Source organism: Platichthys flesus, chromosome 3 (genome assembly GCF_949316205.1).
Source record: "Platichthys flesus chromosome 3, fPlaFle2.1, whole genome shotgun sequence".
NCBI lineage: Eukaryota > Metazoa > Chordata > Actinopteri > Pleuronectiformes > Pleuronectidae > Platichthys > Platichthys flesus.
The window spans coordinates 15079990-15091501 of record NC_084947.1 but is presented as its reverse complement, the minus strand read 5'-3'; positions in this window follow the sequence as shown (position 1 = coordinate 15091501).

Here is an 11512-nt window from a genome sequence, read left to right as displayed (position 1 = left end):
ACTCCATTTCATCTTTCTCTAATAAATGTTTTGAGAATATTCTGGAGGATTTGTTGAATATGAAATGCACCACTGTCTGCTTTTTGAATCATTTCAATTTAATAGCGCTGATAAAAAGCTTCTCTTTGAGCCTTAATTTGCCAGTGCAGAGCGATTGCATTTAACTTCCCTAACCTCAGCTATCCTGTGGTTAATAAATAAAATATCCTGCTTTTCCAAAAGGATGACATTATCATGCACTAAAAGCATATTGCAATTTGAACATGTATTATGATTCAATTCAGTACAATTACTCCACAATAGGACAGTCAAAAGAACTACAGGCCATGCAAGCCTGGTTTTTTAGCCCTGTGGCGTGTTAACTGATAAGCAGGGAGAGCATGTCAAGCTTGTGGGCCAGCTGGCAGGGCTCTAGTGTTTGTGTTGTGCTAGTTGGGATGTCAGGACTAGATTGGGCAGAGAGGGGCTGGAGGGGCTACTGGAGGACCAGGCCTCCTCCAGACTTGGCTGCTCCAGCTAAATGGACCAGATCAATCACATTGGACGGCCCTGTGACAGTGAGTTAAGGTTGTGCGGCACGGCACAGCGTTTTTGGACGCAACGGCACTCAGCGAAGATAGCTGGCTGGCTGGCTGGCAGATACACGCCACACTTCCTCTCACTTTCCTTGAGCTCACCAAGCAGATGGCGATGGCAAGGACGGCGGGCGGAGGGCCTGCCGTCAATCCCAAACCCCCATCCATCCAGAGACAAGTGATGAGAGAGATTAGGCTGTGAGAGATGCAGAGAAGGATGGAGTGGATGGCGTAGATGGAGGGTGGACTTGTGTCAGCCAGGTCTGGCCTGGATCACACACAGCTGGGCAGGGCTGGCCTGGCCTGAGGCTGGATGTATGAGGCGTGGCACTGGATAGTGGTTTGGGGATACAGTGGCAATGGAGGTCCCAGACAGTGGTGCAGTATGGTAATGGTAACATGTCTGAGGTCTGCCTGGCACTGCTTCTGTCGGAATGTGTGTGTCAATGACTGTCTGTGTGTCCCAAGTGGTATGGCCAGCTCTGTGTTTGGTGGCATTCAGAGATGGGGCAGGGCTCCTGCTGAGACACTCGAGGGGCAGAGTTGGAGGAAAATATGACCTATATTTCCATAAGGCCAGAAGGATGCTTAGCTTTCACATTCACAGAGGCGATCTGAGTACTAAACATGTACGTTTATCACAAAAACAATCTTTACATACATTCCTGAGCAGCCTGAAGTTTCCAATAAATTACAGTTTATTCTATAAACAGCTTTCTTCTGTATGTTTTTTAATGTATTATATTTAAAATTACAGTGTTATTTGTAGGTTTCACTGCTTTTGGTATAATGTACTTTATATATCAGAGAGTATGACCTGATTCTTTTAGCTAGTGTCTGAAGCTACATGGTTTTCACAGAGTAAATAAAACAATCCAGTAGAATACATTCACACCAGATGGAGTTCCTTGGTAAGAACGTCGGAGCTTGCATCCATACAGTTGGAAGGTGCATGGAAAATGCTGTAGGCATTTTATTCTTAATCCAGATTTGATCTGATTCTTTAATGTGTTACAAACACAGTGGGGAGGGGTACTGGCTTGTCACAATGCTTTGTTTACTTACTGACAATGAATCCTCCCACTTATTTCTATGCAAGCAGCAATGAGTATGTTCTTTTTTTTTTCTTGAGAAGCCAAATTTCAAAGCTGAAAATCTGCACTATACTCTCACCATGCAAGAGGCTTTGCTGTATTCATACATTTTTCTGTAATGATGTCAGAATTTATTTTAATTATTATTATTCAATACACATCAATCCACATGCACCAAGAGAGCCTAATCTAGCCATTGTAAATCCATAATTCCTTTCAATATGTCTGTTTGAAATCATCAAATGCACAAAAATTAATCGTGTTGCAAAAATTATATTAAACCATGTGCAGTGGCTCTAATATTGAATCCTGGTAATATTTCTGGTCCTGCAGCAGTAAAACAAATGGACACCTATGAGATTTAATGTATAAAAATAACTTGAAATGAAAGGAAAAAATTTGATTTCATAAAGGCAGATAATTTAAAGAAACAATATATTAAGACTTCCTTCCTTCAGTGTAATCACTTTCAAAAGCTTTTTTTAACAAGGCGTTTATTTTTCTTCCACTTATTCTACACATAACTTGTAGTTTGAAAGTTTGGAAAAGTTTTTACTCTTCTCCTCTCATAACCCAGGATGGTACTGAGCGAAAAACCAACATTACTATGACATTACAAATATTTATCAGAAGCGTCACAGCCGCCAGTGTCCCACCATGCTCTGGACACTGTAACTAATTGGAGATCCTTTTTTGTTATCACTCCTCTCTTGGTGGGTGAAATGTAAACAGGGTGTTATGAAAGTGCCCTTATGGCGTGGAGGAAAGCGAGCGAGGCCACTCTGGCACTTACACGGCATGCCTTATAAATAAGTAATGGTACTGGACGTGTAGCGGTTAGTCATAGAGGAGGAAGGTCTGCGCATCAACCCCACCTCTGTTTGCCTTGTACATATTTCATAAGATGCTGGGGTGGAGGGAAGTGGGAGTTGGGGGGTATATGGAAGGGGTGGCTGAAATAAAAGGCGGCTCACACAGGCTCCTCTCTGTTCACTGTCATGGGTCTGTTACTATTAATAATACCAAGTGTCCTCTCTCTCTCTACTGATACGATTTCATGCTGTTTTTCTCCTCCCTGCCTTCCTGTATTTGACAACAAAATAGAGCCAGCTGCCGTTGTGCCTGCTGTAACCCAGGGATAACACAGTGCAGGTTGCGCAGTGTTAGTTTTAACAATTAAGACAAAGTTTCCTTTACAGAGTCCAGATGACCACTTCTTCCAGGGCTCTGATCAAAGTTGGCATGGAAAAGAACACACAAGCCTTTATTCTTCAGACTGAAAAATGCAATGGTCGAAGTCCAAAGACCGTAAATGTGTTTAGAATGTCTGGTTCTTTTGAGTGTCCCTATAGGTTCAGTCTGTTAAGTTGTGACCACGTTACTTAGTAATAATTAGCTTTTTAGAAAAAAATGTATGTGGTCAGTCAGTTTTGTTATTAGTGACTTGTATCGATTAGAAACTGTAGGAAGCAAGTTGATCCCCTTACCTCTCTATTCACATCCATGTTGCTTACTAAACGGAGCTGCAGATGAATCAGCTTGACACATGCTAATGTTTCCCCACCAACCAATGACCTTCATCTCCTCATGATAACATAATTGAGGTCATGTCATCCGAATAGATCAGGATCCTGTTTAGTGTTTACTCACTGCCCAAACAACACCTTGAATTATTGATTTGGAAGGAAGGAGGAAGTCTTACAGAGGGATATCATACAAATAGTGCGAGAAACAAATAGGATATCATTAGCACAAACAGACGAAAAGCAGAATTTGTTTTGTTGCGTTTTCTTATGGGGGGGATTTACCATGCTCACCTCCCCACATGCAAATGTTTCCCCAAAACAAATTCTCACTCACCTATTTTGCAGGGGCACTTTCCTTGCATCCGCAGATTCATGCCACCCAAAAGGGTTGTAATTGTTTTAGAAAACTATAAACAAGGGAGAACATGTTTCCCCAGTAGCAGAATGACTCTGGATACAGCCATACCATTCTCCACAGAACTGCCAGATGGGAAATGTTGAATCTTACCAAAGGCTTAAAATTATCTTGTTTTGGGGAAAATAATTGTACATGAGTCATATGTAAGAAAACAAATATACACTTTCATAAAACACATAGGCAATGTTTAAATGAATGGGTTTCTGACACTGGTTAAAAATCTAGCCACATTGCTGAAGCAAGTAAACTGAGCGTGGCTCGTGAGAAAGATTCAGACGCACCACATCTGGATCCCTCTTTGTGTCTCCGACATCCTCCACTGGCTGGAAAGAAGTCAGGTGAGAATAGATCGCAACAATATTAATGTACATCATCTCAAAAAGAATGAGATATAGGATTAAATTATCATACATTAGGGACTTTTGGCATTATTTGGGGAATTGCTGGCTCTTGACCTTGTTATGTTATGATTTAACCTTTAAAATTGAATGGAATTGTATACCTTTTTAAGTGAGTTCATCATTTTGCCATATATTTGTGAAGCAGCTGATACCTTGTTTAGATAAGTGCTATACAAATAAATAAAGTTATTATTATTGTTCACATAGTACAAAGAGCAAAATGATCATAAAAGTACAATAACTATTGTACATCTGCCAACACTGCACCAGCATGACGAAATAACCATGCAGCCAATCAATAACAGACCAAACCATGCTGTCATACAAATGTTGGTCTCGAATAATGTTGGGGATAGTGTTTCAACCAGACCAGTGGAGCTCAGGGAGCATAAACATGCCACATATCTGAAAACCTTCTCCTAAATTCAAGTGCTTATCTAGGCCACAGCTTAGAAAATTACAGGCAACATTTGTAGTTGCAAGTTTTCTCTTCCTCTGTTTCGCTTCCTTCTCTTTTGGGTTGACTTTGATATTAGTTTAAGCTCCCATTTTCCCACCTGCCAGTTTTTCTCATCAATGCAACTGCACACACTTGGACAGTGTTTTTGCCAGAGGAGTCAGACGGTCTACCTGAAATTTTTAACTGGAAATGTGTCTTATTTATTTATTCTTACATAAAAACACAAAATAGGTAAAGAGTTGCATACCTGTTGCCAGGTTACTGACATCCTGTGAGCACTGCCTCTCAAGCAGGAACAAAGATGGAACAGATAGCTAGCAGAGCCTCAGTCGTGCACCCTCTAAATATAAAGTCTTCAGCTCTTGTCTGTTTGCAGTCCTCTCCCCCCGCTTTGGAGGAGGTTAATGGGAGGCAATAGTTGCATGTTTTGTTGCCATGGGCAAGCTAGCCTCGGGCCACTACAATTCTAACTGCCCTTTTGTGAGGTGTGTGTATGTGTATGTGTGTCTTAGTACCTTCATCTGACCAAAATATCCCCAGTGTGGGATTTTAAACCTGCTTTTGGAACAAACTACTATCTCACAAACTAAGGAGAAAGCTGCTTCACAAATTCAACTTCATGGGGATTATTCCTGGCTTTAAATGCCCTCAGAGGTTAATGGGCCTGGTGAAGACAACCTGTTAAAACATGTAATTCAGGCACTACTTCAAAATCCTTTTATTGGTGCATTATTCAACTAGACTTATATAATATCTTTGAGTTTTTCAAAGTAGTATATTCATGAAGCAATGTCACCAGTAGTGTTAGTTCAACAACAAATAAAGTACTATGAAACTTAAGCTTGTATTATATTGTACCTTGCATTTAGTTATGTGGGTCAGACATTGTGCTCCTGGGGGCCAATTCCAGCCTGCAGCTGAGGGATTTGGCTGACTCAGCATCTCCAGTCAACTCTCTGGGACCGGGATGCAGTGCCTGTGTTCCGCTGTGACTAGGCAACCAGCCTCAATGTTAGGTGCACACATGCAACTGCTGTGCCGCTAATTTAAGTCTGGATGTGTCCCACTTTTACCTCAGGCCGTCAGTACAATAGCTACACTTTGCAATATCAGTCCACAAAGGTGACTTGTGCAAAGAATACACACTGTGCATTCGCTCCTTGATCAAATTCTCTTTGTTTTTGTCGCACTACTATGTTCTCTCCTCTTTTCGTATACATCCCGATAGTTAGGTGATCTGAATCTATATGGAATTTAGAATTATTTTTATGTCATGTTTGTGATTGCAGACAAAATACACAGCCTTAGCCTGGTTTCATATCCTGAGGAGGATGATCACGTCTTATAGAATACATTTTATTTTTAACTGACATGGATGTAAATGAATATGATTAACTCCTATGGACACTAAAACCATCTCACACCTTTTTGTGTAAATAGATACCCAGTTGACTTGAACCAGTGAAAAGGGCGATGAGAATTCGGCCATAAGCTTTGCCCACGTACCTCCCTAATTAGGCAATTTCTGTTATTCATACTGGAAGACACAGTGCTCATGATTTCCAAGTGCAGTGGCAAATGTGATTGATAAAGAAGTTAAATTATATTTTTGCAATTAAAACAGAAAATGAAATAATTGAAGCTGTACAAACACGAAAACCCCATTAGCTCCTACAAAAGTTAATTCTTAATGCTGGGGATGACAGAGGACGGAGTTGTTAGGGTGATGCAAATGGATATATTGTGTTCAGTAGTTCACCCTGCCAACCTGTAATAAATAATACAATTTTATTATTTTTCTCCATCCCTGGTTCTATGTGATGAGACCTCACACCGACGTTCTGCCATTCCTTCTTTATGATAGGATACATGGAGGTGTCAAGGAGGTCCAGAGAAAATGGAGGTTGCTTAATGCAGTGATGGCGGCAACTTTTTTGGTTACCAGTAACATTGATATATAGGTGGGTTATAAAGAAATCATGCTGGTGAAGTGAAGAACCAGAGGCTTTCGGGACACATTTTAACTAAGCCAGTTTTGTGGCTCTCTAAACCTCTCAATGAATCAAGATTCAATTTATTGTCATTTAGTATTTCCATACACACAAATTAAATTCTTATTCTCTCAACCTGATTATATCTAGCATTTTTTCCATGAACCTAGTAAACAATTTCCCTGTAAAATTGTTTAATTAATAATCACTAATAAACTTCTTTTCAACCATGTGGTCACAAACAGTTTGGACAACCTCTCTCGCAGATCAGATGGGGCCATATTATACAGATATTACTTTCTACTTAAAGGTTACCGTGGATACAAGGCTTCTACTTAGTCGCTCAGCTTGTGGCATTTAGAGCCATTGCTGCTTGGCCCTATAATTACTCACTTCCAACAATTCCGTCCATTGCTCTTGTTCGGGCCTTGATATGAATAATTGTACAGAGAACCGTCTCCAGGCCCAGTGAAGTGCCCTGGATCCTGTAATGGTCATTGTTATTAAGAGGTAGTGAGTAATTGTAGGAGCTTTTTGAGTCAATTGAGGTTGATAGCATTGGCTGTCACTGTCCATCTGTCCTTTCTGCTGAATCAACACATTGGTGTTAGGTGATATCATATTGTTAGTCTTTGCTAGTTATTTTGATTGAGCAATTTAGTGTGTTGTTATTTCATCTAACAGGGACACTGACATGCTAAGAGACCAACAATCTCAGTCCTTTTGTTTGCTTTTCAACATGTCCACAAGTAGATTTGCCAAGCCTAAACATCACTATGATTTTCAATATTTTAAGCATAATAAAACACACCATCTCTGTCTCTCATTTGCATTAATAATTCACACATTTGCACACATGCACAGTCAGAGGCAAGAACAAAAACACACCATGTATTTGTCAGTTTGGGCAAATGTCTCATAAAGTCAATGTGACGAAGTGAATCACAATGAAAGCAAGCAGCAGTGTTTCATTACATTTCATTTACAACTGCTTCACCATCAGCACGGCTTTATGGGCCCCAGAACTCCTTTTTGTGTGGCTTTGCTACTGCATACTTCTTTTTGTGTGTATGTGTGTGTGTCAACAGCTCACATTTCAGAGGCTGCCCGCTTTTACAGTAACTCCTGATGACAATGCTGTGGTACAGAAATTACATACACATTTTATTTTCTCCCAGCCCTCCCCACAGGAATAACAATTTGTTTCACCCAACATAAACACAATGCCATAATAAGGGCTCATTATGAGGCGGCCAGATTCATTTTGTCTGTAACAAGAGAAAACGCTCCCGAGATTTAAAATGACAGCTCCTTTACAGGGATAAACATTTTTCTTTGATGCATTGCTGAATTTTTTACATGGGATATATTCTGCACTCAATAGCATTTCATTAAATTATTGGATGAAAAAGAAATGGAGGGGTATACTTCTCGTTTGATGAGAGATGAGTCATTAAGCACTTGATTCAGTTCCTATGGTTACATCTTAGATCAGTCATACACCGGGTGATGTAGTGGACCAAGTAAAGGGTAACAGGTTTTCTAGATTGGATTAATGCAATGGATGTAGCTGAATTATGATTGGACTGTAATGTGCCAAAGAACAGTCCAAGGAACCCAGATATAGTGAGTGTTAAATGCTCTCAGTAAACTTGGAGGCCTTCAGTGGTTGAAACTCAAAGAAACTGGAGCTTTCTTTGCACACCCCCCTCTGCGCCTTTTGTATTCCTTTAAGCCCATGGTAGTCCTCGGCAGACGAGAGCAAGAGGCCGCTCGCTGTTAATACTCTTCAGTGGAGAATTTATTTGAGCTGAGATACAGTGCATCAAGCCAAAGGGACGACATCCTGACCCACAATCCGCTTAAGCCCCAACCAAGGGCACAGTGAGTTACTGCTCCCTGCAGCACGGTGTCATGGAGAGAGGCATAGAGAAACAGAGGTCTGGGGAACAGCGAGGCGCGTGGCAATCGATTTCCCCTTGGGGGAATCCAACACAGACACTGTCGTCGCCTTACTGATTCCTCTCGTCCACCTCCCTCTGCCCTCTATCACACTCTCGCTTTCTCCTCGCTTTCTATTTATTTTCCCACTCTTTCCTCTCTCTTTCTCACCTTACTCAGGCCCACCTGCCAGACTCGGATCTGGAAGGGGTTACTTCACATGTATCTGCTTCCTCGAAATCCAACAGCCTGAGGTTTGTGACTCGGGCCTGACCCAGCCCTAATTAAACACAATTAGATAAATCCCATGGACTGTGGAGTAATCCCCTGGACTGCAGCGGGAGCAAGAGAGAGCACAAGCGAGAGAGATAGTCAAGGGAAAGAGGGATCCTTGGCAGGGGAAGGGACAGCACATCCCTGCAGAACAAAGCCAAGCAGAGCGTCTAATGTATCAAACACATGGATTAGCGGTTAGCTGGGAGAGCCGGGGCTGAGCAAGAGCCTGCGGTTTCCAGCTTTCTTGGAGGCTGACTTGGCCCAGTGAGAGACACAGGGCCCCGGTTAGTCTTTTGGGAGAGAGAAAATCCGTTTTTGAATGTGTAAATTGACAACTTTATAAAGATAAGTAAATATATCATAATTCTGTCTGGTAAGATTTATTTTTGTTTGAAAAGACAGGTGCTGTGATTATTAGTTTTCCACATTCATGTAACAAGAAACCCATGATGAAACATGGAAAAAGGAAAGACCAGAAGGCTGGGGTTGGGCTGCAGATTTACTCATGCCCTGCTGAACAGAGGCACACTTCTTCCAGTGAAAAGTAATCCTACAACATTTCTTTAGTTTTAAGTCGACGTAAACCAGAGTTAGCTTTTAGTTTAGATGGATAAAATATTATCTTTCAACTGTAACTCCTGTAGCAGCATTTCAGAAATCCAGAAGAATTTGATAAAAAAAATGTTCATACTGAGTAGTAACTGTGAGCCTGCTTCATACGGCCATCTTCTCACCTCTGCTATTGTGTTACGAAGGCTGCAATATTTTCATAACCGTGGAAAGATAATCTCGCACTTGACTCCCAGTATTGAGTCATTTCAACAGACCCACTTTTGGCCATGTATTATTCACGGGTATTCAAGCCCCACTCTGGCCCAGGGAGGAAGTGCTCTCTCCCAGCCTCCGTCACAGGATATCAGCCTCTAATTCATTATTCAACATGCTGGAGCAGGGCCACTCAGTCTAACTCAGTGATGCTGCCCGGACAGGAGAGGATAGTGTGGGAACACATAGGCTGGTCTGAGGCCTCCAGTGATTTCTTCCCTCTCCTCTTTAAACACTTCTTTGCCTTTCCCTCTCTAGATGGACTGACGGATGGATGGATGGATGCCCGGAGTTGCTATCTATCTGGGCAGATCTAGTCAGAAAATGTATGCTATTCAATGCCCATAAATCACAGTTGGTTTCTTACCTGATGATGACAATGATGGATAGATTAGAGACTCTGATGATAATGATGATGCAGCTGTGGCTGCTGCTATGACAATAATGACAAAACAATGATACTAATGACTGCTATGTTCAACATAATAACATAATAACTGATATATAAAAAGTGTTTTCATCTTACCACTGTTCACTTCAACAGCTGCAAATTCATTTATCAGTGTTCACTGGCTTATCTGATGAACACTCAAACGGTATAGACCGCTACACGTAGTGTCTCTAAATCTATAAGATGATCCTTTTATAATATTACACAAGAGCTGAGCAAAATACTTCCCCAGTGTTCTTTAAAACTTTGTTTAGATTTAAGGAAGGTTGTGGCGATTTACTGTACTGAAAGTTGTATCGATATATTATATAAATTAATGTTAAATATCATTGTTTTTTTTGGAAATAGGTCATTGGACTTTGCAAACTTAATGGCACATTTCCATACTCAAATATCATGTTCACCCCATTCAAAATCTCCTCGGCAATGAATTTAGAAACTGCAGGATTTGTAGTTTGTTGTCTGGGAAGGTGTTTTAAATATTGTATTGAGATGTAAATATGACTGCAGTTGGTTTCCAGTATAACTTTGAATTGAATCATCCAACAAACGAAGTACCTTCAGACTCACCATACAGAGTGAGGCTCAGGTAGCAATTTTCTATCTGTGCCCCAGAGAATATTTGCACAGCTCGACATAAACCTTCATTTATTTTGTGTCTGAAAAAAACCCCATCTATAATACATTTATAAAACATGCATTTGTTCAAGTAAATAATAAGAATTACCATTTAAAAACAGTAAAATCTCCTCAAAAGAAAGTTTCCAATCCAGAATTGTAAATGTGTGGTGGAGAAGTGGTTAAAAGGTCACGTTTGAAAGCTTGGAAAAAGATCAATCAGTGTAAATTAGGTCAGTTCCATGGTGGTCTCAGGAGGTGGATGACAGCAGGGAGAGTTTCTGGTTTTGGGTCATCTGTGCCCCTGACTGAGCAAGCCGTAAACTGATGGGCAAACAGCTGACCACCATCCATTTCCATGCTTCCTTCCTGAGATTCTCCTCCGGTGCTTTAGTATAAGCTCTGTTCCAGTGCATCACCCTCAACTTTCATTTATCCTTGGTATATCTCACTTCCTCTTCTCATTCCCTTTTCTGCCCTATTATAATCACCTCCTCAACATTTTAATCACTCCTCACTAAAACCATTAAACTCTTTTTGTTCATTGTTGGAGCAATAAATTAAGTAAATGGAAAGAATATACATCCATTTGTTTTATTCTTTTTCAGCCAAGCTCTAAACTTCTCCTGGAGTTCTTGTGTTTTTAAGGTAGACAGAATAGAAACAGTGGGTACACAATAACATGTGATTTAAAAAAAGATTGAAATGGAATGAAGAGCAAACACTTGCACAAAGGTCAGACATATTTGACGTAGTATATGCTATTATTTGGATAGAGCCAGTCTACCCTGAGTAAACCAAGTCAAGCTAATCATATCCTGGGTCTAATTAAACAATAAGTACAGTCATGGAAGTGATAAATGTTTGTATCTAATTCTCTGTAAAAAATGGATTTAGTTTTTGTTAATTTGTCCTGATAATATAACTTTATATGAT